Source organism: Chenopodium quinoa, unplaced genomic scaffold (genome assembly GCF_001683475.1).
Source record: "Chenopodium quinoa cultivar QQ74 unplaced genomic scaffold, ASM168347v1, whole genome shotgun sequence".
Taxonomy (NCBI): Eukaryota; Viridiplantae; Streptophyta; class Magnoliopsida; order Caryophyllales; family Amaranthaceae; genus Chenopodium; species Chenopodium quinoa.
Window position 1 is genome coordinate 3,947,653 of NW_018745324.1, and position 25,502 is coordinate 3,973,154.

The window sequence follows — 25,502 nt, forward strand, 5'->3', positions numbered from 1 at the left end:
GAAGCTAGAGCAAAAGAGTCGCCAACAAGTTTTAGGAACTTGTAAACCGTTCATGAGGTGAAGGTTACACCCCTTAACGATCTAAGAGATCGTCAACTCCAATAAGGTCTTGAACCAAATAGGGTTCGGGGATGAAGGTACAAATCCAACCTAAAAGAGATTGAACCTGCCCTAATAATAGGCCTTTACTTTATTCAGATCATATTCATGTGCGCTTTCTGACTAACATACAATCAATAGGATTACCCTAAACCTGTTTATCTATGTTGGTTGAATATTAATGCACAAATAAAACTATTATTGGCGATCACTTGAATTATAATCATAATTAACCCTAAACGCAATTGGTCCGATGCTTTGGTCGAAACCAATTCCCACGGTGTGACGGGCGGTGTGTCCGAAATCACCGGTTGGGTTGGTCTGACCAAGAAAGGAATGGGAGTCTTTGGCATTGATTTCTTCTCTTATTCCATTTCTAGTTGGAGTTCATGTTGGAAGAGTAGCTGTTGTCTCTTTCCCCGCAATGTCAGAGTTGGTTCTGAAAGGGCCGGTAAAGCATCGGCTACACAACCATTGACGTCTTGTCATTCCGAGTCATTCATTCACACTTATAAGTCTATGACCTGTTAGCATTCTTATTGAAACTCGAACTCATAGGGAAGAAAATCTATTTATGGATGGAATCAAATATGAGCAGATTTTAACCTGCATTTTTTTTATAAGGGGCAGTTAACAGAATGAAGTTTGAAAGAAGAACTGCTATATTAGGGGTGCATACAGACGACTTGGTCACATACGTTTACTAGAAATCGAAAAATTCCCTTATTCACAGTCCAACATTTTCCTTCACCATTGTGAATTGCATCGACAAGGGCAGTGTAGTCCCAATTTTCAATGACTACAGGGACAGAAACCCGTATGATAGGATAGGAGTGCTCAAAAACTCTATTGAGAAAAGTACACCACCACTTTTGTCTTGTCTCTCTTTAGGGATAAGAAAGCAAAGCCGAAATAGGATTCGTTTTGACTAGAGAGCCCAAATCCGCTATATATTTGACACGTGTTTGCCGTTAGGCCTAAGAATAAGCGCTTGAGGCCGAATTCTTGGATAGGTTTGGAAGTGGAAAAAGACTAGAAGCAAATTCCACAACGGGTGTCTTCCCATCCCCCTAACCTTTAGTCGGATTCTCAAAGGTGGACTTTCTGATCGCCTCTTTCATGATCTTTTCTATAGGTAAAACTACCGTGAGCGGTCTAAACTTCGACCCTTATTTATTTCTTCATATTGTAAAGGGGAATAGCGATCCCGATAGAAAGGCTACCCTTTCTTGTTCGTTGGCGCCCTCACCCTATTATATTTGTTAAGTCATAAAGGAAAGTTTACTTTCGCCTTTTGACAATCTTACTGACTGAAAGGGGTATCCGCTCAAACATGCGAAGAACGTCCGAGAAGAGACGCCTAGTTTTGATTAGCTATCCCAAGGAAAGGACTAAGTATTGGCAGTTGGCATGTCCGAGCTAAGATCTTAGCTTGCTCGTTTCATATCACGCTTGACAGCGCCTTGACTTCAGATTTGAGTATAGACCTTTGTCCTATTCTATTTTGGCTATTGCTAGAGAAGACATCTATGTTATACCAGCAGACATGGCAAGAAAATATTTTTTTTATAAAGAATGAGCCAAAACCGAACAAGCAAGGCCAAAGCCAAATGCTGACCTACTAGCCACGAGATAGATCTTCCAAAGAACAGGGCTTTTTTCGAATAAGCCAATTCATTTGGGACCCTGCAGATCCACTCTTTTTCCTATTCAAAGATAGATGCCGGGGCGAAGCCACTAGTTTATAGATTCCTTAAGTAAGGCTCTTTAGAGTCAAACAGAGTAGATGCACAGGGGATTGTCACCTTGATTGCCTCCTGGGTAGCCCCTAGTAACATTTGCTGCTTATGAGAATGCAGGGGAAACGAAGAAGAAACTGAAAGAAACTTCTTCAAGTCTACTCGTGGCAATCTTCCGGCCGCCCAACAACCTATAACGCTAGTCACTACTCCCACTGGGGCTAGGAAGTAAGCCCCACAAGCCAAAGCAGCGATTCCTCTAGGGTTATAAAATTGCTTAGCCGAACTATAGAGGCTAAAGGGTAAGACGAATAGAAAGCTCTGCGCGGGGGTAGATTCTCACGACTAGGAGGAAGATTGCAAACATGGAGTTAGAAGAAAGGAGTGCCCGAATGTTTCACAGGACCTCAGAAAGGAGCCAAAAAGCATAAACTAGGCTAGGCCTTCAGGGCGACTCACTTAGCATGGTGAGTGAATCAGACCGCAGTGACACAGGCGTCCAAAGCTTTTGAACTCGGAAAAAAGATTGAATTATCCTTACTCTAAGGAGTAAATGAGTAAAAACTCCCTTAAAGGGAAGCCAATCTACTTGGCTCCTCACGCTCTTAGATTACCTGTAGAAACTCTAGGTCGGGACCCTACATTGGTCCGCTTCGGCTTACTTTGGACTATGATTTGGCGTCTCAAGAGCTCAAGGTAAAACCATTAATAACGCCCTCATCCCATTTCCTACCAGGAATGGTAAGGGCAGATAGCAACATTAACCACATTAGCTACATTAAGAAGGAACGCGACCCCATTAGGGGAAGGTACAGAAAGAGAGGGATTCGAACCCTCGGTAAACAAAAGCCTACATAGCAGTTCCAATGCTACGCCTTAAACCACTCGACCATCTCTCCTACATAATCTTATGATTATGACCCACGTTCGAAGAGCTTAGTTGCAAGACTAAGGAAAGAATTCAGAAATTAAGAAAATCCTTAGCATATACTAATGGTGTTACAACATGAAATGAGTCTGTAATTACTTGGATTTGTGGCATTAGGGATCTTGGGAACTTACTTGAAAAGCACGGGATTCGCAGACAGTTTGCGTGTTCTTATACTACACAGCAGAATGAAGTCTCAGAGAAGATTCTCCTAACGCTTTTTCATTCACGATTTTATGTTCGTCATTCTTTGTCGATTCTTCCCCTCTTAGGGGTTTTAGAGTGGCATTACCGGACGTGAATCAGAAGGTAAGAACGAATAAGCTAGCTCTTTGCAAGAAGGGCTTTTTGCAGGACAAATGCCAAATGCAAAGAAAGCAGAAGATGCTTCTTAGCCAGCTCGCTCTTCTCTTCTGTAGATACGCTATCCTTTCTGGCTATGGTATGGGGGAAAGGAAGTGATATCTACATATTGATTTGATATTAGATGAGCGATCGTACTATGATCGTTCGGAAGACAGGAACAGGAAACGAATCCCTTAAAAGAAGCGTCGTAAATGGTTTTGGTAACAAGTACTTTTTTAATATTGATTCCTTTTCATACATAAATGTTATTTTTTCATCTATTGAATTGAAACCTATAACCATATAACTTCGACCCAAATAAAAATTTATGTTTTCATAAGGAAGCCATCGAAGGCTTTCCACAAATTGAGATTTGGCCGTAGAAGGATCAAATAGTACGCACGTACATTCACTGTTTTGAAGCTAGCGCTCCGCCCGCCAAGCGGGTGGCAGGAGCAGCAGGCAAGTGCTTGGTAGGCTAACAGCCCGGTGAACCGGGAAGAGCACTCGACGAAAGGAGGACACCTTGTATTTTTCGATTAAGATAGGGTGAATTCATTTCTAGGCTAATTCAGTGCCTTGTCTGTGGATGCTATATATGAAGTAGTTAGACACGCGGGGGATCAGTTGGGTCATACAAGATAAGCACGCCGCCCGCTTGCTGGCTAGGCGAATCGAAGTTCTCTTTCGATCACCGCTTTCCTAATCAAAAGATAGGAGAGCAACCCTTCTCCCGAAGTTACGGGGTCATTTTTCCGAGTACCCTGCTGACTGACTTTCCTCTGCTCTTACTCCCGCGTGCTTTTCTCCTATGTTCTAATAAGCGGTAATTGACGAGTGAGTATTACACCAATAATTGACAAGCGGATTCGTTTTTTCTAGTTGGCTATGTTGTTCCTTCCATTTGAAGAAAGGAAGGATCCCGAAGAATCGATCTTTCTTTTAGTTGTTGAAGGAGTAAGTGAGTATAAACTCCCTTAAAGGGAAGCCAATCTTCATAAAATAAAGACGCCGGGCAGCCTAGCTCATTCTTGGATGAAGAGGCAGCAATGGACCCTCTTCTTTCTCGTTCTAAAAAAAGATTTTTTGTAAGATTATTAATTATGTTATTAAGCGTGATTACAAGTACCAATTACCTTTAAAAATGCATAAAAGGTGTGATCAAGTAATAACAATAAATATCAAGCAACATAATAATAATAATAAAAATAATTAAAATAATCATGTAAAGCATAATAATAGCAAGATCCTAGGCACGATACTAACAAGATTAATAACAAACCCTAGCATGTCACTAAGCAATAAAAATAAAAGCTTTAACCCTAACATGATACTAACAATCATAAATATTAGAAAGAAAATAGAAGGCATCATAACGATCATACTTAATATTAAAGTTGCCCTAGACATGATACTAGGAATCAAAATAACAATCTAAGCATGATTTCTACGTCATAACATCAATGCAAACAATTAAATCACTTACTTTGATGCCTCATACCTCTTTCTAATAACAAAATACACACGTTAGTAACTTCAAGGAAAATAATAAACAAAACAATCAAATTAAATAATTGAAAGAGAGATTTGGGACCAAACCCTCAGAAATTAAACCTTTCACGTCTAGGGCGAAGGCAACTTCGAACAATGCTAGGTGTATCTAGATCTAATGAATGCGGAATTTTGTATTTGAGAGAAGGCTAGTTTAGAAAATAGAGAGAGAAAATAATCAAGAAAATCTTGACGAGAGTTGGAGAGAATGAGAAAGAATAAGAATTGATGAGAATTGATGATTGTGGATGATTGAAAACGGAGTTATTACGATGTTATTTATAAAGAAAATCAGCCAAAAAGATAAAATATCAAAATAGAGTTCTGGCGCAGATAAAATTGAATTAGCGCCAACGCTGGCTATTGGCGTCAGGCGCCAAGCGTAGCGCCAGGCGCTACAGCTGGCGTTTGGCGCTGATTCAGAAATTCACGCGTTTTCTTAAAATCAGATAAAAATTGCCGTAGAGGAGGATCAAATCGTAATTCCCTCAAAAAATGTTATTTGATTTTAATTAAAACTCTAAAAAGTCAACAAAAGTCAATTTATCAATGCTAATTGAATTAGGAATGAAAAGAACCTTCTAGAAGAATCTAGAAGACTAAAATCATTTTTAATTGCATTAGAAATGATAAATCTATATTAGGCCCTCCCCTAAATCATTGGGCCGCATATAAGGCTCAAACCGGGCCCAGTTTAGTAATTTGACCATAACTTCCTCAATATTCATCGGAATTGGGCTTATAATATGTCGTTGGAAAGCTCTTTTCAAGCCCCATCCAGCTACACTATTAATGGACCCATATCATGGACCAACAAAACTGGATTGGCTGTTTTCTTAAAATAAGTTTTCAAAAACAGAGAGAAGAGAAAAGAAATTAAAACTTTCCGCAACACTAAACTTTCCACACTTTCACTTCATTCGATTATGATTCGACGTGAAAGGTGCTCATAACTGGGAATATTAATTATTGGTGAACCTGTGACCCTAGGCTTCCTTATTATTGTTTCTTTTCTCCCTAAACTTATTCTTCGTAGTATAGAATTTATTCCCAAAAATATTGGTTACTTAGATAATTTAGATTATAATAAATAACTAGGAGTAAAAAGACTTGTTTCCCTGTGGAGTTCGACCCTACTTTCCTATCTACATTAGTTAGAGGATTTAGATATTACTTTTGATTAAGGGATACGACTTTACCCTGTCACAAACTAAGCACAAGGTATACTAATGATTTGAGGCACCCCTTGTAGCCACATCATATTACCTTTCACCCTTCAAGTATACAATCCTTTCTTTATAAACCACTTTGAGCCTCGTCTAACGATATACCTTTCTTTTTTCAATCCACATCTACCTGACCTTGGGATGGGATGGCGTGTAACTTATGCAATCTCAAAAGCTTGAGTGAATTCAAAAGATTAAAATAGCAAAAATAAGCAAAAAAAAATAATAAAAGTGTACAAAAGGGCAAGTGTTCCAATGTCTTTGATATGAACACGTCTCAGATTGCGTCTCTTATCGAGTGCTCGGTAGCGTGCCTGAGAAACATGAATGCCAAGTGAGTGATAGACCGCATGATCGGGATTGCCCACACTTATAAAAATAAAAAAAAAATACTAAAACAAAAAAATAAAGCAAAAAAAAAAGAGTAGAAACTCAAGCATGAAAATATAAAGATTCAAAAGCAAGGTTGCATACCTTTATCCCTTTCTTCTATAACCTTTATCCTAACCACGTTACAACCCTTAATAAGACCTTTTTGAGGTATACACACACTTGTGCGAGGTTCGGCTAGAGCTACGTTTGGCCTGATTCCTAACGGATACATAGGCTACTTCACATCGAGGTGCGGCCGTAATAAAAATGCATTCATATTTACATTCACAATTGATCATATCAAGGGATCTCCTATGCTCATCCCTATTCATTAAGAGCTAGACTTGGGGGGCTTGATCCCTACATCATTAGCTTACCTAGCCTAAGAGTCACCATCATTTGACTCTTTTCAATATATTTTCCCACACACTTAGCCCTTGCGTCCTAACTTTAGTGTCACTATCACACACATCACACATACATGACCAAATATACTTCCCTTAGGAACCCTTTGTCATGGAATCTTAACACAACACTGAAGCATGCCTTGTCATATCAACATCACTCATCAATCATAATTGTCATTGCATCACGAAGTATGAAGTGCTTAGCCTCCTTGCCTAAGTTACCCAAATACTTTCATCATTGAGCCAACCATTGATATAGCCTAGGATGGATTAATCTTTTCACCTTGAGAGATAGTATCAAATGACATTTGACTAAGCTCATTCAACATGCACCATTAAAAACTTCAATTCTTTTTTCGCGTCTTTCTTTTTCGGGATAAAGTCGGTAACCTCCACAAAAATGACGGAAAATTTTTGCTTTTTTTTGCATTTTCGAGTCGCACAATCATAATACAATGAACATACGGGTCATGGGTCACACGTGTCATTTCACTTCGAGTCGAGTCAACCTCGAGTCAATCACAGCAAGTCAAGTTTATACCTTGAGTCAAGTCAATTCAATGAGTCAAGCGACATTAAACCTTAGGTCAACCCTAAAATAAACAAAGAAATTGGCAAAGTCCTATAGTCAAAAATAAATACAGGTGCATTCCAGCGGTAGCAAGAGTAGAATAGGGAAGACCCGACTCCAGCGCCAGACGATAACATCAAGCGTCTGGCAACAGATTTCAGCGCCTGGCGCTAGATCCCAGCGTCTGGCGACAAAGCCAAATCACGGCGCCAGAGGCATTGCATCGGCGACAAAACGCTCAACCGCTCAGAGCAGTTATTTCAACCTCTTTCAGCAATTTTGGGTTCCTTGGTACGCCAGTTAGCCCCTATAAGCAATTTGACATGCTTAAGTAGTCGGCTTGATTACAATCGCAATAAGTGATCGACTTGACGAAAGATCGTCTCACTTAGCTTAAAGCGCCTAAAACATTGGCTCATCACAAGAAACCGATGTACTGGTTCATAAACAGCAGAGACACCGACATACTGGTTCATAAACAGCATAGGCACCGGCATAATGGTTCACAAGCATCAAAAGCGCCGACGTACTGGCATAGTGGAAGCAAAGTTCAAGCGAGCTTTAAAGATCGACAAGCGTTGGTCTTCAAAAGTTTTCTTCAGAATATTATCGCAACAAACATTCAAGTATCGAAGCTCTTTTATTCAGAGACGCGTGGACATTTCTTTCAAGCTCTTTTGTTCAGAGACGCGTGGACACTTCATTCGAAGCTCTATTGTTCAGAGACGCGTGAACATTTCCATCAAGCTCTTTTGCTCCAGAGACACATGGGCATCCTATTATCAAGCTCTTTGTTTAGAGACGCGTGGACACATCATTCAGAATTTCATATCCAAAAAATGAAGAAGCTCTATTGTTCAGAGACGCGTGGACATATCCAAAAAAACAAAGAAGCTCTTTGTCCAGAGGCGCGTGAACGTATCCAAAAAATAAAGAAGCTCTTTGTTCATAGACGAGTGAACATCGAAACAGCATGATGGCGTTCCCTAGATTGTGGAAAGTTATCAAAAAGCAACTGAAGGTGATTTCAAGCGAAGCAATCTTCGATAGTATTCCCTTGGACGTGGAATATTATCAAAGCGGAAGAAGATTGTTTCAAGCGAAGCAGTCTTCGATGGTATTCCCTTGGACGTGGAATATTATCAAAGAAGAAGAGGATCGTTTCAAGCAAAGCAATCTTCAATATTGAAAGCAGTTACAAGCGTAGCGGTTTTCAAGCGGGATGACATTCTCTTGGCAGAAGGTCATCAAAACAACAGAAAAAGCAGCAAAAAATCGGTTACTTCAGAGACGTGTGCTTGACGCTGCAAGATACGCATTTCTTAACTCTTTTATCTGTTTAACTAACTCTAGTTTGCAGGTATAAGCGTTACAAGAATGATTTAGGATCGAAGAACGTTCTGAATCATTTTCCGTCCCTATCGATACTTTGACTTTTGTTTTCGAAAATTACGTTTCTCCAAACTCAATAAAAGTAGGGGCTTATGTAGACACCCATTTGTGTCTACAGAACCCCCCACTTTGACTGAGTTTGGAGAAACGCGAGTTTCGAAAACAAAAGTCAAAGTAGCGATAGGGACGGAGAACGATTCAGAACATTCTGCGATTCTAAATCACTCTTGTAACATCGATACCTGCAAAACTAGCGTTAGTTAAACAAATAAAAGAGTTAAGAAACGCGTATCTTGCACCGTTGAGCACACGTCTCTGAAAGTAACCGATTTACCGCCGCTTTACTGTTGTTTTGATGACCTCCTGCAAGCTAGAGAGTGCCATTCCGCTTGAAAACCGCTACGCCCGTAACGGCTTCCAATTTAGAAGATTGCTTCGCCTAAAACGATCCTCCTCCGCTATGATAATATTCCACGTCCAAGGGAATACCATCAAAGATTATTTCTCTCGAAACAACCCTCATCCGCATTGATAATATTCCACGTCCAAGGGAATACTATCAAAGATTATTTCTCTTGAAACAATCTCCTTCCACATTGATAATACTCCACGTCCAAGGGAATACTATCGAAGACAACTTCGCCTGAAATTACCTTCAGTTGTTTGTGACAACTCTTCGCAAGCTAGGGAATTCCGTCGAAGATATCCTCGTTTGAAGTCATCCTCATTTGATGCGATAATTTTCTTAAGGAAATTACCGAAGATCTCCATCTGCCGATCTTTAAAAGTTTGCCTGAACTTTGCTTCCGTTATACCTGTACGTCGATGCTTCTGCTGCTTTGAACCTGTATGTCGGTGCTCTTTTTTTTCTTTTCTTTTTTTTTTTTGCGAATGAACCAGTATGTCAGTGCCTTTGCGAATGAACCACTATGTCGGTGCCTTTTGTCAATGAGCCAATGCTTAGGCGCTTTGAGCTAAGTGAGACGATCTTTCATCAGGTCGATCACTTTATGTAATCAAGCCGATTACTAAATCATGTCAAATGTCTTAGAGGGGCTAACTGGCGTACCAAGGAACCCAAAACATGTTGCAGAAAGGTAGAACAACCTCACCAAGTGGCTGGGTGTTCTGGCGCCGCTGAAAAGCTATCAGCGCCACACAATTAGCCTTAGCGCCAGGCGCTAGTATTGGCGCCAGGCGCCAAGCCTAATTTTTGACGCCAATGCTTAGGGCTTGGCGCCAGCACGGGGATTTCCTTAAATGCCCCTTTTCTCTTCATTTTGCTGCTTGCTCGTCGCGAAACTGCTCAAAAAAAACCCGAAAACTTTAATTGCTCGGTTTTTGCTCGTTTCTCAACCGAATTCACTCAAATTTGTTGCAAATTAAAGCTCTTTTCGTCTACTTTCCCGATCTATGTAAGTTTTCTTCTAACTCACATCAGCTTTTATGAATTTTTGGCATGTTTATTCACAAATTTCATGTAAATTCGAAATTAAAAATGCTAAATTTTATCAAGTTTTATGCCATGAAATAGCTTGATTATGTTTATATATTTCCTTGGGAGTAATTTGAGACTTGTTTGACTCAATTTGGTGAAGAAATGAGCAATTTGCCATTGTTGGACCTCCTAAGGTTGTGAAGAACAATGTGATTTGTTCTTGATGTTTTTGCTAGCAATTCTTGTCCAATTTGTCACAATAATCACTATAGTGTTGTAAGAAATTGTGTGATTGCTTGAAAAATGTTGTTATGCTCAGTTCGATTTTGTGCTCTGTTTTAGTACTACGTACTCTGAACATAGTATCATGCGGCTAGGTGAACCTTAGATATAATAGAATCCTTAATTTATGATGATTCTGCACAATGTAGTATGGCTAGACAGCGAGGCTCGAGTTCACGGTCCCGAAACACCCAACGGGAGCATGAGCCCGTAAAGGATGATGTCACAACTTTTACTTCGCTTGGTCGACTTCCTGAGTGGGATGAGCGGACCCTGTTCTTCTCCCCCGTCCACCACATTTCTGAGAGGGTGAGACGAGGCATCACGGTCGGGAGGACGCGCTATCATGGTTCCGGCTGTGATGGCTTAGGCGATTTGTACAAGATGTACATCGCCGGGGATCTTGAGACGAGACTCTTATGGGAGTCTTGTGGACTGTCTACCTTGTTCGAGGTAGTGGTGGTCACCATATAGTGCGCGCTATGGTTGCCTCCAGTGGTGGTCACCATATAGTGCGCGCTCTGGTGGAGTTCTTTTGGGACACCACCAACACTTTCCATTTCCCTTGGGGCGAGATGATGGTCACCCATACGGACTTCAGTCTCATTACAGGACTAGAGTTCCATTCTGTGCCACTGCCGTTCGACAGTGGAATCGACGTCTTTTCTACGGAGGTCGAGGAGCTGTTGGGGTCGATAGCTATTCGGACCCGAGCAGAGGTCAAGACGTCTCAGTTTATTGCTAGGGGAATTCGCCGCTCGACGCTGGCAGCGACTTTTGATGACGATGCGACCACCCGAGAGCAGCGGGTGCGCATCTTTGTGTTAATGTTGTTGTCAGGGACATTCTCCCCTAACAAAGGTAGTAGGGCGCTGCTTTACTACCTTTCTGTTGTCCGCGATCTTCACCGGATCGGGACTTATGACTGGGCTAGCTTGGCCTACGCTGACTTCGTTCGTGCTCTGAGGGACTCGTGTCGGCACCGGTCCTTTGGGACGATGTTGCTTTGTCTGCCTTTTGGAAGGTCGTAGAGGTAAACATTATTCCATATAAAGTTTAGCTCTACATATTAGCTAGCATTTACTCACACTTTTTACTCCTTGTAGATCTGGTTCTACGAGTACTTCCCCTCTGCTGCGCCGGCGAGACCATCGCCGCGCAGATTTCCTGTCAGCGCTTCTTGGGGCGGCGGCCATGTGGATATGTCTACTACACATGTCCGGAACTGGATCATCACGGTACGACCTCATTATTTATTTGCTTTTTCGCGATGCTTTAAGTATACTCTCGCCTGATTGATGTTCTTTGTAGGGGCCTGAGGTGGTATACCGGCCGTGGGGCGGCTGGACAGTCCCTGGGTTAGCCGCACAGTATTCTGCTGAGCGTCGCTACTTCCTAGGGACTTACGGAGCGATCGCGTACTTAGGAGAGAGGGTTGCTAGACAACATTCCTCTGATGTCTTCGTCGTCCCCACTCCTCCACCGCGTCATATGTTCGACAACGCGCGGTTGTTGAGCATGTCCGAGGGAACTGGTAACCCTTGGCGGTCCTACACGATCCCTGGGTAGTGCTATGCTGAGGAGCTATTGTCGTTGCTAGCTCCAGCCCCCATACCGGCTGAGGATGTAAGGGTAAGATTTTTTGGCTTTTACTTTCCATTAAGTAGCCCCCAATTAATGTTTTATTGACTTTTTTGCTTTATCAGGACGGTGCTACTGAGTTCGTGCCACCCAGTATGTCCATTCATTACCAGGGGACATATGGGCCGATCGAGGAGATGATTCCTCCGGCTCCCGAGGGCCAGCGCTTCGTAGAGCGGTCGATTCCTCGCCACCAGACTCGAGTAAGCCTAGTTATTCACAAAAAAATTTTTTGTTCATATATCATGAACATTTACTGACTCATTTCTTTGACAGTTTTCGCGCGAGGTGGTTTCGGCGATGGCACGATGTATATAGATGCCTTCCGGAGCCAGATCGTCCGAATGAGGAATGTAGCCACCTGCCGCCGGGACGACATTATCCGAGAGGTAATCATTCTTTATATATATTTTTTGCATTACCGCTTCGATTTTGCCTTATTTCTGATTTCATTCTTTGTGCAGGGCCAGCCTATTGCTTCTCACACCCGCACGAGACCTGAGGTGCGGAGGGATCCGGCGCGGTCTAGCTCGAGACGTCGTCGTACTACGTTAGGGGGTAGAGGCGGTCGCTCTGAGGCTGCTCGTGCTGACGTTGCAGAGGGATCGGGATCTTCTTCTGAGGGTGGTCATGCTGCACCGGTAGGAGAGGCTACCTCGACTTTCAGAGGTGGTGGGATGTACGAGGTAGGCTCGTCATCGCAGCAGCCTCCGTAGCCTCAGCCTCAGGTTGATCCTGGGTGGAGTGGTCCTACATTTAGTTTTCCTCCTCATGCGGAGACTGGAGCTGGTGGAGAGGTGACTCCTCGTACGGCGCAATTCTACGATATGATGGGTATACGTCCTCCGGCGCCGTAGTTTGTTCCTGTGATTTTTTATTTTGACTTTTTTATAGTTATTTGCCTTAGACTCATTATTTTTAAACACATTTTGTATATTTATGCTATTATGAGTTTATTTTGTTTGCTATTATTATGTGTATGTTTGTGTGTGCAAGAGAAGTGTGACAAACAATTTTGCGTAAAAATTCCGTCATTTTTATTATTGATGGAGGGTATCCGACTCTCTCCCCCAAAAAGAAAAAAATTAAAAAGGAAGAATCAACTAAAAGCTTTTGTGAATAAAAAACTTGGAAATTATTCTAAATAAAATCCAAAAAAGAGCAATATAATGAATATAATAGCTATATTTATTTTAAAAGATGTTTAGAAAAGATAAACAGAGCCGTAAAGTCAGTAGCCGACTCGAGTTTAAGATAAAAACGCAATTTAAGAAAGCGCGCCTGATGTGGCAACTTGGCGCCAGCTAGCGCCACGCAATGGCGCGTAGCGCCAGGCGCTACACCTAGCTTGTGGCGCCAAGCGCTGGCGGCTGGCGCCAATTACGGAATTTGACGCCAATTGACGCTGATTCCGTATTTCGTTCTGATTAAAACTTCTCGCAAAATGCGTATAAATAGCCCTCTGCCCAGCCGATGCTTCTCATAATTCCAGCAAGTAAAATAATTCTTTGGCTTAGAAAAAAGATAATACCATGTCTTTAGTCACCAAAACTTTCACCCAATACACTCATGAATGATGTCGATCTCTTAATGCTAGAGAAAGAAAAGAATTAGATTTGTTCCACTTTGGGGGGATTTATGGCATCGAAGGGGTAGATCTTGACTTAGATTTCATACATACCGCTCTAGAATTTTGGAATGTTGATACTCATTGCTTTAGAATAGGGTATGATGAGATTAGCCCTTTGCCAGAGGAATTTGGTGCTATTTTAGGCTTTCCTGCAATAGACCTCATATTAATCCCTAGAGTAGATGCATATTATTATAAGAATTTTGAGCGCTTCTTTAACTTAAAAGAAAGGGATTTATCAAAAATAGTAGGTGGCAACATAGTTAATTTAAAAGAATTTGCACACCATTATTTTGATAAACCTCTTTCTGAATTGTTTCATATATATAGAAGAAGGGCGTTCTTATTTTGCATGCTTAATCAATTTTTTCTTAGTAGTGGTAAAAATAATGAAGGTCAATCAATTATAACCACCGTTTTAGAACAAATTGAATCAGGGAGAAATCCTATGCCATTGATAGTTGGAGAGACTATGATTATTCTTGATGAATTGAAAAGGGACCCAAAAGCACCTTTTCGCGGTTCTCCAATTTTATTACAGGTAGAAAAATAACATTTTTAATTATAGAAATAAAAAAATTTATTTTTGTATTGTAATAATAATTTAATTGCATTGTAATTTTTTTTACAGATGTGGCTAATGGAAAGGCTAGAATCAATTAGCCCTCCGGACGATATTGAGAAGTATACTCCCAATTGCTTCGTGAGGAGGAAGAAACGCTTCCCTAAGATTGGGCGCCATGGGTGGAGAAAGGTCTTCGAATCTCGCAATTTTGCTATCAAGTGGGTCGTCCCATGGTGGAAAATAGAAAGGATGGTTGGTGTCAACAAGCAACCTTTCTTTCGTCTTCCAAGCTGGTCTCGTGTGACTTATTATTACCCCTGCAGGGTAAAAAGACAGTACGGCTTGATTCAGAATATTCCTTCCGGGGATCTTCGTCCTCCCTATGAGTACCCTGTTTCTCAAGAAGTAGACAATTTTGATGCTTACTGGAGTGCTAGACCTTTATGGGAAGTGATTACCCAAAAGGCTCCTCCTTCTTTGCCCAATGATGTGAAGAAGTGGTTGCTAAAGAAGCCTTTGAAGGATTCGAAGAAAGATCAGGGTAAAACTGATGTGAAGAGTCGTCTAGGTGACAGGGTGATTCCTGCCAAGGAACACCTAGGTGCAAGAATTGAAATCAAAACACCTGCGATGCCTAGGAAGAAAAGTGTCACCAAGGATAAGGGAAAAGAAAAGCTGACACCACAGATAAAAAGACTTGGGTGGAAAAGAAACATGGAGTATTAGCTGAAGGGGAGAATATCTATTCTAAGATTGAATGTAGGTCCTCTAAAGGATTCCTACTAGCTAAAGTTATGGATGAGGAGGAGGAAGCAGACAAAAATTGGAAAAGGGCTAGAAAAGAAAAGAAATATTAGAAGCATTGCTTATCTTTCAAATTATTAGACTTAGTTTATTTTTCATTTAAAGTTAATTTATTGCAGCTTTATTTAAATTCTACCAATAATGTAATTTTATTTTATTAATGAAATTTCAGCTTTTAATTAAATTATTTACTTTAAATTTATTTTATTAAAGCAATGAAAACCGAAAAGAATTAATTTTCCAGAAATTATTCGAGTACGGAAGTAAAAAATTTTCCGAAAAACACCGAGATTCGCCCAGAATTTATTTTGAAACTGGCGCCACTTATTTTCCATTGGAGCCTGCCATTGAAGTCTGGCGCCAGGCGCCAAATTCATCGGCTGGCGCTGATGGTTGTTGGCTGGCGCCAGGTTCTACTCTGTGACGCCGGTATTTCGCCAATATTCTGTTGAATTTTTAATTAATTTTGGGACACGGGGATGTCGAAAAATAAGGTGGCCGCACCCGTAAAGGGTTGCCTACGTATCCTTTCTTAAGGAATCAGGCCGAACGTAGCTCTCTTGAGTATCCTACTCAAGTAATTATGGGTAGTATTTCTTAAGTTGGTCAAGATTTGTCATGTTCGAGAATTCATTGCCATCCATATCAGTTAGTTTTGCTGCACCTCCTGACAAGATTGTTTTGACAATGTAGGGTCCAGACCAATTAGGTCTAAATTTACCCCTTAGATCTAAAACATTTTTCCTTAGTGCTTTTAACACCAAGTCTCCTACTTTGATATTTCTTGTCTTGACCTTCTTATTAAAATGCCTAGCCATACGAGTCTGGTAACACTGATTGTGATGTAGAGCTTCTAGTCGTTTCTCGTCGAGTAAAATCAATTCTTCATATTTTTCCCTAGTCCATTCAACTTCATCGAGTTTACTCTCTAATGCAATGCGTAGAGATGGTATTTCTAGTTTAACAGGTTGTACGACATCCATTCCATATACCAAGGAAAATGGCGTATTTCCTGTTGATGTACGGATTGACGTGTGGTAACCCCACAATGCGAAGTAAAGTTTGTCAGGCCAATCCTTATAATTTTCTGTCATTTTCTCGATGATAGCCTTTAGATTTTTATTAGCTGCCTTGACTGCTCCATTTGCTTGAGGTCTATAAGGGGAAGAATGATGATGTTGAATGCCATATTTTTGTAGCAATTCTTCACATTCGGCTTGAAAGTGAGTTCCATTGTCACTTATCATTTCGTGTGGGACTCCGTATCGACAAATAATATTTCTCTCGATAAAGAGTGCTACATGTTTCGCAGTGAGTTTAGCGTATGAAAGCGCTTCGACCCACTTTGTGAAGTAATCGATTGCTACTAGGATATATTCGTGGCCTTCTGTTCGTGGGGGAGTGATTTTGCCTATGATGTTAATTCCCCATGTAGAAAATGGCCATGGTGATGTGTAGGTGTAGAGCAAAGATGGAGGAACATGTTGTAAATTGGAATAAATTTGGCATTTATGGCATCTTTTTACGTATTGATGGCAATCCCTATTCATTGTAGTCCAATAATATCCTTCTCGCATTATCTTTTGGACTAACATTTTGCCATTTATATGTGTTCCACAGATTCCTTCGTGGACTATCGTAATTGCTCTTTGTGCATCCTTCTTTCCTACACATAAGAGAGTTCGACCCTTAGGTACCCTTTTATGTAGCTCGTTGTCTATGAGTACATATTGGGAAACCAAAAGCCTTAATGCTCGTTTTGCTCTTTTATCAGCATGAGGAGGGTATTCTCCTTTGGTGACATAATTGAGTATGTTCGTGTACCACGGTTCTTCTTCTTCTTCTTCTTCTTCTTCTTCTTCTTCGCCTTGGACTACTTCTTCGTCTTCTATAGCCTGGATGTATGCCGGTTTGTGCCTTTTTTCTATAGTTAGAGGCATTTGCTCAATTTATGTGGGAATCCTAACCATTGAAGCTAATCTTGCTAGGGCATCAGCAAATTGGTTTTCTTCCCTAGGTAGATACGTATATTCTACCTTGTCTAACTGGTCGGTAAGAGTTTCCAAATAGGTTTGGTAAGGGGCTAGGCTTTCGCTACTTACTTTCCACCTTTTAGATATCTGATTGATGATCAAAGAAGAGTCTCCGAATATCCTTAAATTTTTTAATCCCAATGCCAAATCTGTTTCAAGGCCTACCACCCATGCTTCATATTCAGCAGCATTGTTGGTGACGTCGAAATCAAGCTTTATGGAGATTGGAACATGCTCTTCTTTAGGTGATACTAGTAATACCCCAACGCCACATCCCTTTTGGTTCGAGGCTCCGTCGAAGTACAAGGCCCAAGTATCATCTTTAGTAACCATTAGGTCTTCGTCTGGAAATTCACTGTCTTGTATTGGCGTCGAGTCTTCTATTGGAAAATCCGCTAGAAAGTCTGACACCAAGGATCCTTTGATAGCTTTTTATGGCATGAACCTTACATCAAACTGGGCTAGATTGACTATCCATCTCGACATGCGTCCATTGAGTGTAGATTTCTCGAATAGATACTTGAGTGGATCTAATCGGGAGACTACGAAGATGGTATGCACTAGCATGTAATGTCTTAACTTAGTTGTGGCCCACACCAAGGCGAGGCACAAATTCTTGAGCAGTGTATAGCGTGCTTGGTATTCGAGCATCTTCTTGCTTAGGTAATAGATTGCGTTCTCTTTGCCTTCTACTTCTTGTGCTAGCATAGCTCCCATTGTCTCTTTGGTAACTGTCAAATATAACCTAAGAGGTATTCCGGGAAGTGCTGGTGCTAATACGGGAGGATTTGCGAGATAGGCTTCGATCTTTTCAAAGGCTTTTTGACACTCGTCATCCCATATCACTGGTACATTCTTCTTGAGTTTTTTTGAAGATTGGTTCACATATTGTCGTCAATTTTAATATGAACCTACTTATGTATTGCAACCGACCAATAAATCCTCGAATCTGTTTCTCAGTCTTGGGCGGTGGCATTGACATGGTTGCTTTGATCTTGGTTGGGTCTACCTCTATTCCTCTAGAGCTTATGACATAACCCAAGAGTTTGCCTGAGGTGACTCCGAAAGCACACTTAGATGGATTCAACCTCATATTATATTTTCTTAGCCTTTCGAAAAATTTCCTTAAGGCTACTTGATGGCTTGGACGGTCTTTTGATTTTACGATCATGTCGTCGACATATACATCGACTTCTTTATGCATCATGTCATGGAGTAAGGCAGTTGCTGCACGTTGGTAAGTAGCACCCACGTTTTTTAACCCGAATGGCATTACCGTGTAGCAGTAAGTGCCCCATGGTGTTATAAAAGTTGTTTTCTCCATGTCTTCTTCTGCCATGAGAATTTGGTTGTAACCTGCGTACCCATCCATGAACGAGAGAAGCGCGTGATTTTCTGTGTTATCTACCAGAATATCGATGTGTGGCAAAGGGAAGTCGTCCTTTGGACTTGCCTTATTTAGATCTTGGTAGTCGACACACATTCTTACCCTTCCGTCTTTCTACGGAACTGGGACGACGTTGGCGACCCATTCAGGGTATTTGGATACCTTGATGAAACCTGCAGTTATTTGTTTTGAACTTCTTCTTTTATTTTAAGAGCTACGTCAGGTTTCATTCGACGTAACTTTTGTTTTACAGGTTTCATTCCTGGAATTAGTGGTATAGTGTGTTGAGCTATTTCTCTATTAATGCCTGGCATATCTTCATATAACCAAGCGAATACATCGATAAATTCTTTAAGTAAGTTAACTAAATCGGTTCTTTCTTGTTTATTCAGTGTTAATCCGATTTTAACTTCTCTTTTATGAGTAGAATCATTTGAGATATCAACTGTTTCAGTTTCTTCAATTACCGGTGTTTTCTTTTCGAGTGTTTCCATTGCTTTAATAATTTCTTTGTCTTTTTCAATGTTAGTTAAGCAATGCTCGTCATCTTGGGTTAGAGAAGAACATGAGAAGTAAGGAGAATGAGAAATATTATTGTACTCTGTTATCATTACATCAAAGAGTGATATGTCCTCAGGGACTGGATCACTAACTATCCTAGGAGGAGAAATAGGAGGGAGAGGTGTTACAATTAAAAACTTAGAAGACTCTAGGGGAAAAGACTCAGACTCAGACTCAGACTTAGACGACTCTTCAAACAACGGTCCTTGCCCTGTCGTGATAGATATCTTCCTTCCGCTTGGAGTAGTCACCTTGATAGTCTTGTGCCATCCTTGTAGGGATCCTTCAGCTGGAGTAATTAGCTTCGAGGGATCGAAGCTTTCACTTTGTAGGACTGTTTGAATGAGCGAGGAGTTATCCTCTTTATAAGTCGGCTCATTCTTTTCTCGCCCAAACAGTAATCCCATGACGTTAAAATCAAAGCATGGGGGTGCTTTCTCCTTGTAGACAGGAGTTGGGATTTCATCAGTGAAATAGCAATCCAAGAAAATCTCGAATCCCGGTTGTCTTATGCCATTTACAACAAATGGATCGGGAAATTCATGGCATGGATAGTCCTCTCCTTCTTTTATAAACTGACCATTAAGCGTAAGAGGGTACTGATCCATTGGGATTGCTTTCTTTTGAATGTGAGCGTCCCTACGTGCTTTTGACTTTTCCTGGGCTCGCTTGAGATCTTTCCGAGTCGGTTTGAAACCAAGTCCGAAAGTGTCTAACTTAGGGAGGCCAGGTGACTCCAGCGGTTTTGCCATTCCTTTTTTCTTTCCTAGGGTCATCCCAGGAAAATGTCCTTGTTTCTTCAGCATGGCATTGACGATCATGTTGGAATGGGGATCATGGCAAAGAGGGGTCCTTTCATCCTCCTGGATTAAGGAGACTTCTTCGTTAAAGCCCCATAAATCTTCATCGTCCTCATCGTGCTCCACATTAATGATCGGATTCTCTATAGATTTGATCCTCATAGGCGAAGCATCGATGGTGATTGGAATTCCTCCAACTATAGCTTTCACTTGTTAGTGGAGAGATGAAGGGACGACCTTTAGATCATGAAGCCAAGGGCGTCCCAACAACAAGTTGAACGAAGCTTTAATATCTACTACTTGGAAAGTAGTAGCATGTTCTATTGCTCCTGCCGTTACATTTAGGGTAATCTTGCCAAGAGCTTGCTGACGAGTGTTGTCCTAGGCCCTTATTCCTTGTGTAGACGGAGTTAAATCTTCGTCCCTAATGCCAAGTATCCTCGCAGTTCTAAATGGACAGACGTTGATGGCCGATCCATTGTCTATAAGAGTCATAGGAACATTCATCCTCTTGCAAACTACTGTGAGGTTTAATGCCTTGTAATGTTTGTCACCTTCTGGGGGTAAATCTTTGTCAGAAAAAGTGATCAAATTAATCGGACTGGGAAGGTCACTTGTGAGGAAGTTGGCTAATCCCTCAGGAGTAGTGTCAGAATCTATCCCAATTTTGTCCAAGGCATTCATTACAGGCAACCTATGTTCTCGGGATGTTGCCAGAAGTTTCCATACATTCATCTCAACCTTTGTCTTCTTAAACTGCTTAACAATATCGTTGTCTTCAATGATAGGTATGGGAACTTGTTGTGTGGTTGGCATAGGTTGTGTTGAAACGGGAGGTTGCATTCTCCCGGATCTTGTGAGGACGTCTATCGATGAGTCTTCTTCAGCCCAAATGTCATCTGTGGTGTATGACACAGAAGGTGTAGGTCCTACTATGTCCTTTAGATAGACATCTTATTCATCACTGTCCCAAACTCCATTAATGGTCGCATCCTCTTCTTGTTGAACTTGGACTAGTTTCTTTTCATCAATCATTTTCTGAACCAAATCCTTGAATTTGAAACAGTTTTCTATAGCGTGGCCCCCTGATTGATGATACTGACAGTAATATCTATCTGTCCTTTTCAATGATTTGAATGGTCTCGGTTCGAGAGGTTTGATCTCGCCACTCTCGGAGAGCATTTCGAACATTTGTGCATATGGGATCCCAATTGGAGTGTAAATTCTATTGCTGTTCTTGGGTTTTTCAGTGACTTGTAAGGGAAAATGCTTTGCCTCATAAGTCGTTCTCACTGGTGTGAATTCCCTTTTAGGTCTATCTTTCGGAAGTGGAACCTCATCACATTTCTTTTGGGATTCCTTTATAGCCTTGAGAGCTTCACGTAGTAGATGCGATACCTCCTTCATAGAAAGTGTGAGCAATTGTATATCTTCCTTACTTGCCGGTTCTGGAAGATCATCCTTGACATCGAAAAAGATTTCCTCTTCCTTTTCTATGGCGCGGATTTCTTTGACTGGTCTAATGAGAGATGAGGGGTCAACCTTGTTTTCCTCATCAGAGATAGCCAGGGTATGAGCGAGAGGTGCATTGTCAATGCTTGGCTTCTTACTGGCAGGGGGCAATGGCAGCTTGTTGTTATTGAATAAGTCTTGGATAGCTTCCTTAAGATTCCAACAGTTTTCGGTGAGATGGCCCCTACCTTGGTGATACTTGCAGTGTGCATTAGGGTTCCAATTAGCCGACCTCTTCTCAATTGGTGGGTCCCCAAATGGTCCAATAGGAGTTATAAGACTTTTTGCATTCAATCGATCAAATGCGGTGTCATAACTCATGCCAATAGGAGTGAAGTTCCTCCTAAATGGTTTCTTTTGTCCTTGATTGTTCATATCAAGAACTTCTCCTAAATTAAAAGTGCTAACATTGTTAGAGTGGGCGGTTTTGGAAGAAGAAGGATTGTCGTTCTTTTTTCCTTTCCAGCCACTGTTGGAGTTATTTTTGGCAGCTTTTAACTTAGCCAAGTCGTCTTCAATATTGATCCCAATGTCATAAACGGCCTTGAAGGTATGGAGATTATTTTGATACTTGAGATGCTTGGAATATTTTTCTTGAAGATTTTTGATGAACAGCCTCACAGATTCTTTTTCACTTGGCACCTCAATCATCTTAGCTGAGGTTTCTCTCCATTTGTTAAAGAAAGAGGTGAAGCCTTAATTCTCTTTCTGCTTGAGGATTTCAAGTTCCCTATGGTCAATCTCGACTTGAATGTTACACTTTTACCTATCAACGAAAGCGTTTGCTATGAACTCCCAGGTAGAGGTCTTTTCTTTCTCGAGAGAAAAGAACCATTGTTGGCAAACGGTCTCGAGAGATAGTGAGAACAAAGAAGGGAAGACCTTCTTACCAATACCCTTAATACTCATTATTGTTTCGAATGCTCTTAAATGAAAGTAAGGGTTGTCAGTTGCTCTGAATTTTGGGATGTCGTTGGCGTTGAACTTCTGCAGAAGAAGTTCTTTGTCCACCGAGACCCCTTGTGATGTAAGCTCTTGAAACTTGTAATCGCTAGACAACTTGCTTAGGCTCTCTTGCATGAGGTCCATCTGTTGTTGCTTCACGGGATCATCGATCTTGAGTGCGAGAAGCTTCAGTGTCTCAGTCACAGTAGCCAGTTGGTTCTTAAGATCATTGACTTCTTCTTGTGTTGCCATTATAATCTTAGCTTTCCTCTTACGAGCTATGGGTTTGTCGAAAAGTTGGACATGTACGAAGAGGTTATCTTTAATTAACCGTCCTTCCTTTCTTGACCACGCGTTGTGAATTAAACCATTTTGCGTTTTAATTACTTACTTTATGGTTTATTTTAAGGAGGAAAAGAGAAAAAGGGTGCATATTTTTGGCAAAAATAATGTACATATTATTAGGGAACTAAGTATAGTTTTTTTTTTTTTTTTTGGAGGATTAATATCCGACTTACCCCCTAAAAAAATGACGGAAAAAAACACGCACACAAGACTCTCTTAGACATGGTCAAAGTATGTGTATTGGTGTGTGCATTGAGTGTAAGTGACATGCCAGGACTCTTGTGTAAGACCATGGAACTGAGTGCCTAAACTCGATCATCGACTCAAATAAGTACTATTGCCAGCAAAACTTAACCGAATTAGTTAGAAAAAAGATTAATTAGACTCTAGGTGATGGCTCGACCAATAATCCGAACTGTCGGCCAAACGACAGGACTGGCGTCGCACCGTGGAGCTTGGCGCCAGACGACAGAGCTGTCGTCAGGCGCTACACTCCATAGTGTGGCGCTACAGCTCAGATCTTGGCGCCAATATTGGAGCTTCGATTTGGGACTGTTTTCGGTGTTATTAGTCAATTGGGGAATGCCTAAAGTCGTACTAGGTCAATTCCGATTAAAACATTAGGCTTTATTGACTCAAATTAATTAATTAATTAATTAGGCAAAGTTCTTTAAGTCATTAATTTATTTAATCTCAACACAAGTCAAACAAACGGTTAAGAGAAACATAGAATATATATGCGCAACAAATAATTCACAATTAGTCAAGTAGGCACAATATGATGCAATGCGTTTGCAACCTAACAATGGCTCTAGTTCTCTAAAGTTGGGGATATGGTTTAGTCAATAAAGGGTCCATGGTTAATTGACCGAATGCTCCGCGCGAAAGCCTATTCGTGAAGGGTTGGCGCGAGTGGATGGGACACCGCGAGTTTTAGAAAAGAACTCGCTTCCAAGGTTTGGTGAATTCAACATCTCGGATGTACCCTTTGTTGCACCGAGCGTTCAATCGGGTAGATGGAGCATGAATTCCCAGGGGGTTATGTCTATATGTAGAACACATATGGGTTTCAGAAAAGTGAGAAAAAATGCAATCAGGAAGTAGGATCGAGCAAACAATATGAAAAACCGGTCGAAATTAGACGCATATGGCTCGGCATTGGGGGAAATTGGCGCCAGCAAACAGAGACTGGCGCCAGCTTTTAACTGTAGCGCCTGGCGCCAATATTGGCGTCTGGCGCTACGACTAAAATACTGGCGCCAAGCTCTGGCCCCTAACGCTACTTCCCACATGCCTCAGCAGCTTTCAGTGCTCGATAAAATTTTCCAGTTTCGCGCGGTGTTATTTCGGTCCTAGTTGTGAAAGATATTTCTCAAATTTCCTACGTGTAAAATCCTACGTTTTTAACTCATTACGGATGGTCTTTCCAATGAGATATTTTTTATGCATATGACAAAAATGTTAATAAAAATTACGCACATGAAATACTTAGAACGTTTTGAGTCTCATCCACTCATTATAAATCATTGCCGAAACAAATTCAGGAATTAAAATAGAAATCCTCCCTAGTGGGGTCGCCAAAAACTGTGGGGAATAGATTTCAAGCGTTAATCCCCTCTAGCTTGAACCCCACTGTGATCATACACTAAAGTACATGGCGTCCAAAAGGGAAAAAGATAGAGCAAAAGAGTCGCCAACAAGTTTTATGAACTTGTAAACCGTTCACAGGGTGAAGGTTACACCCCTTAACGATCCAAGAGATCGTCAACTCCATAAGGTCTAGAACCAAATAAGGGTTCGGGGATGAAGGTACAAATCCAACCTAAAAGAGATTGAACCTGCCCTAATAATAGGCCTCTACTTTATTCTGATCGTATTTATGTGCGCTTTCTAATTAACATGCAATCATTAGGATTAACCTAAACCTGTTTAATCTATGTTGGTTGAATATTAATGCAGAAATAAATCTATTATTGGCGATCACTTGAATTATAATCAAATTAACCCTAACAAGATTATTAATTATCTTATGAAGCGTGATTACAAGTATCAATTCCCTTTAACATGCGTAAAAGGTGTGATAAAGCAATAAATAAATAATGTATCAAGCAACATAATAAATAATCAATAAAATAATTATAATCATCATCAAAATAATAATAATAAAATAATCATCATAAATAAAATAATCATCATGAATTATAACAATTATAATCATAATCATGTTCATGTTAATATTAAAGCATAATAAAAATAGCAAGATCCTAGGCATGATACTAACAAGATTAATAACAAACCCTAGCATGTCACTAAGCAATAAAAATCAAATCTTTAACCCTAACATGATACTAACAATCTTAAATATTAGGAAGAGAATAGGAAGCATCGTAACAATCATATTTAATATTAAGAATTACCCTACACATGATACTAGGAATAACATAATAACAATGTAAACATGATTTCTACATCATAACATCAATAAAAACCAGTTAAAGCACTTACTTTGATGCCTCATACCTCTTTCTAATAACAAAATACACACGTTAGTAATTTCAAGGAAAATAATAATCAAAACAACTAAATTAAATAATTGAAATAGAGATTTGGGACCAAACCCTCAGAAATTAAACCTTTCACGTCTAGGGCGAAGGCAACTTCGAATATGGCTAGGTGTTTCTAGATCTTGCGAATGCGGAATTTTGTATGAAAAAGCAAGGGTTAGAAAGAGAGAAAGATGAATTAAGAGAGAATTGATGAATGATTGTAGGCGAATGCTAATTAAAACTGAATGTAGATGATAACTCGTGAGAATTGGTGAATGAAAACGGAGTTTTTACGACATTATTTATAGAGAAAATCAGCCAAAAAGATAAAATAAACAAAACAGCGTCTGACGCACAAAAAACAGGGCTGGCGCAAACCCTGG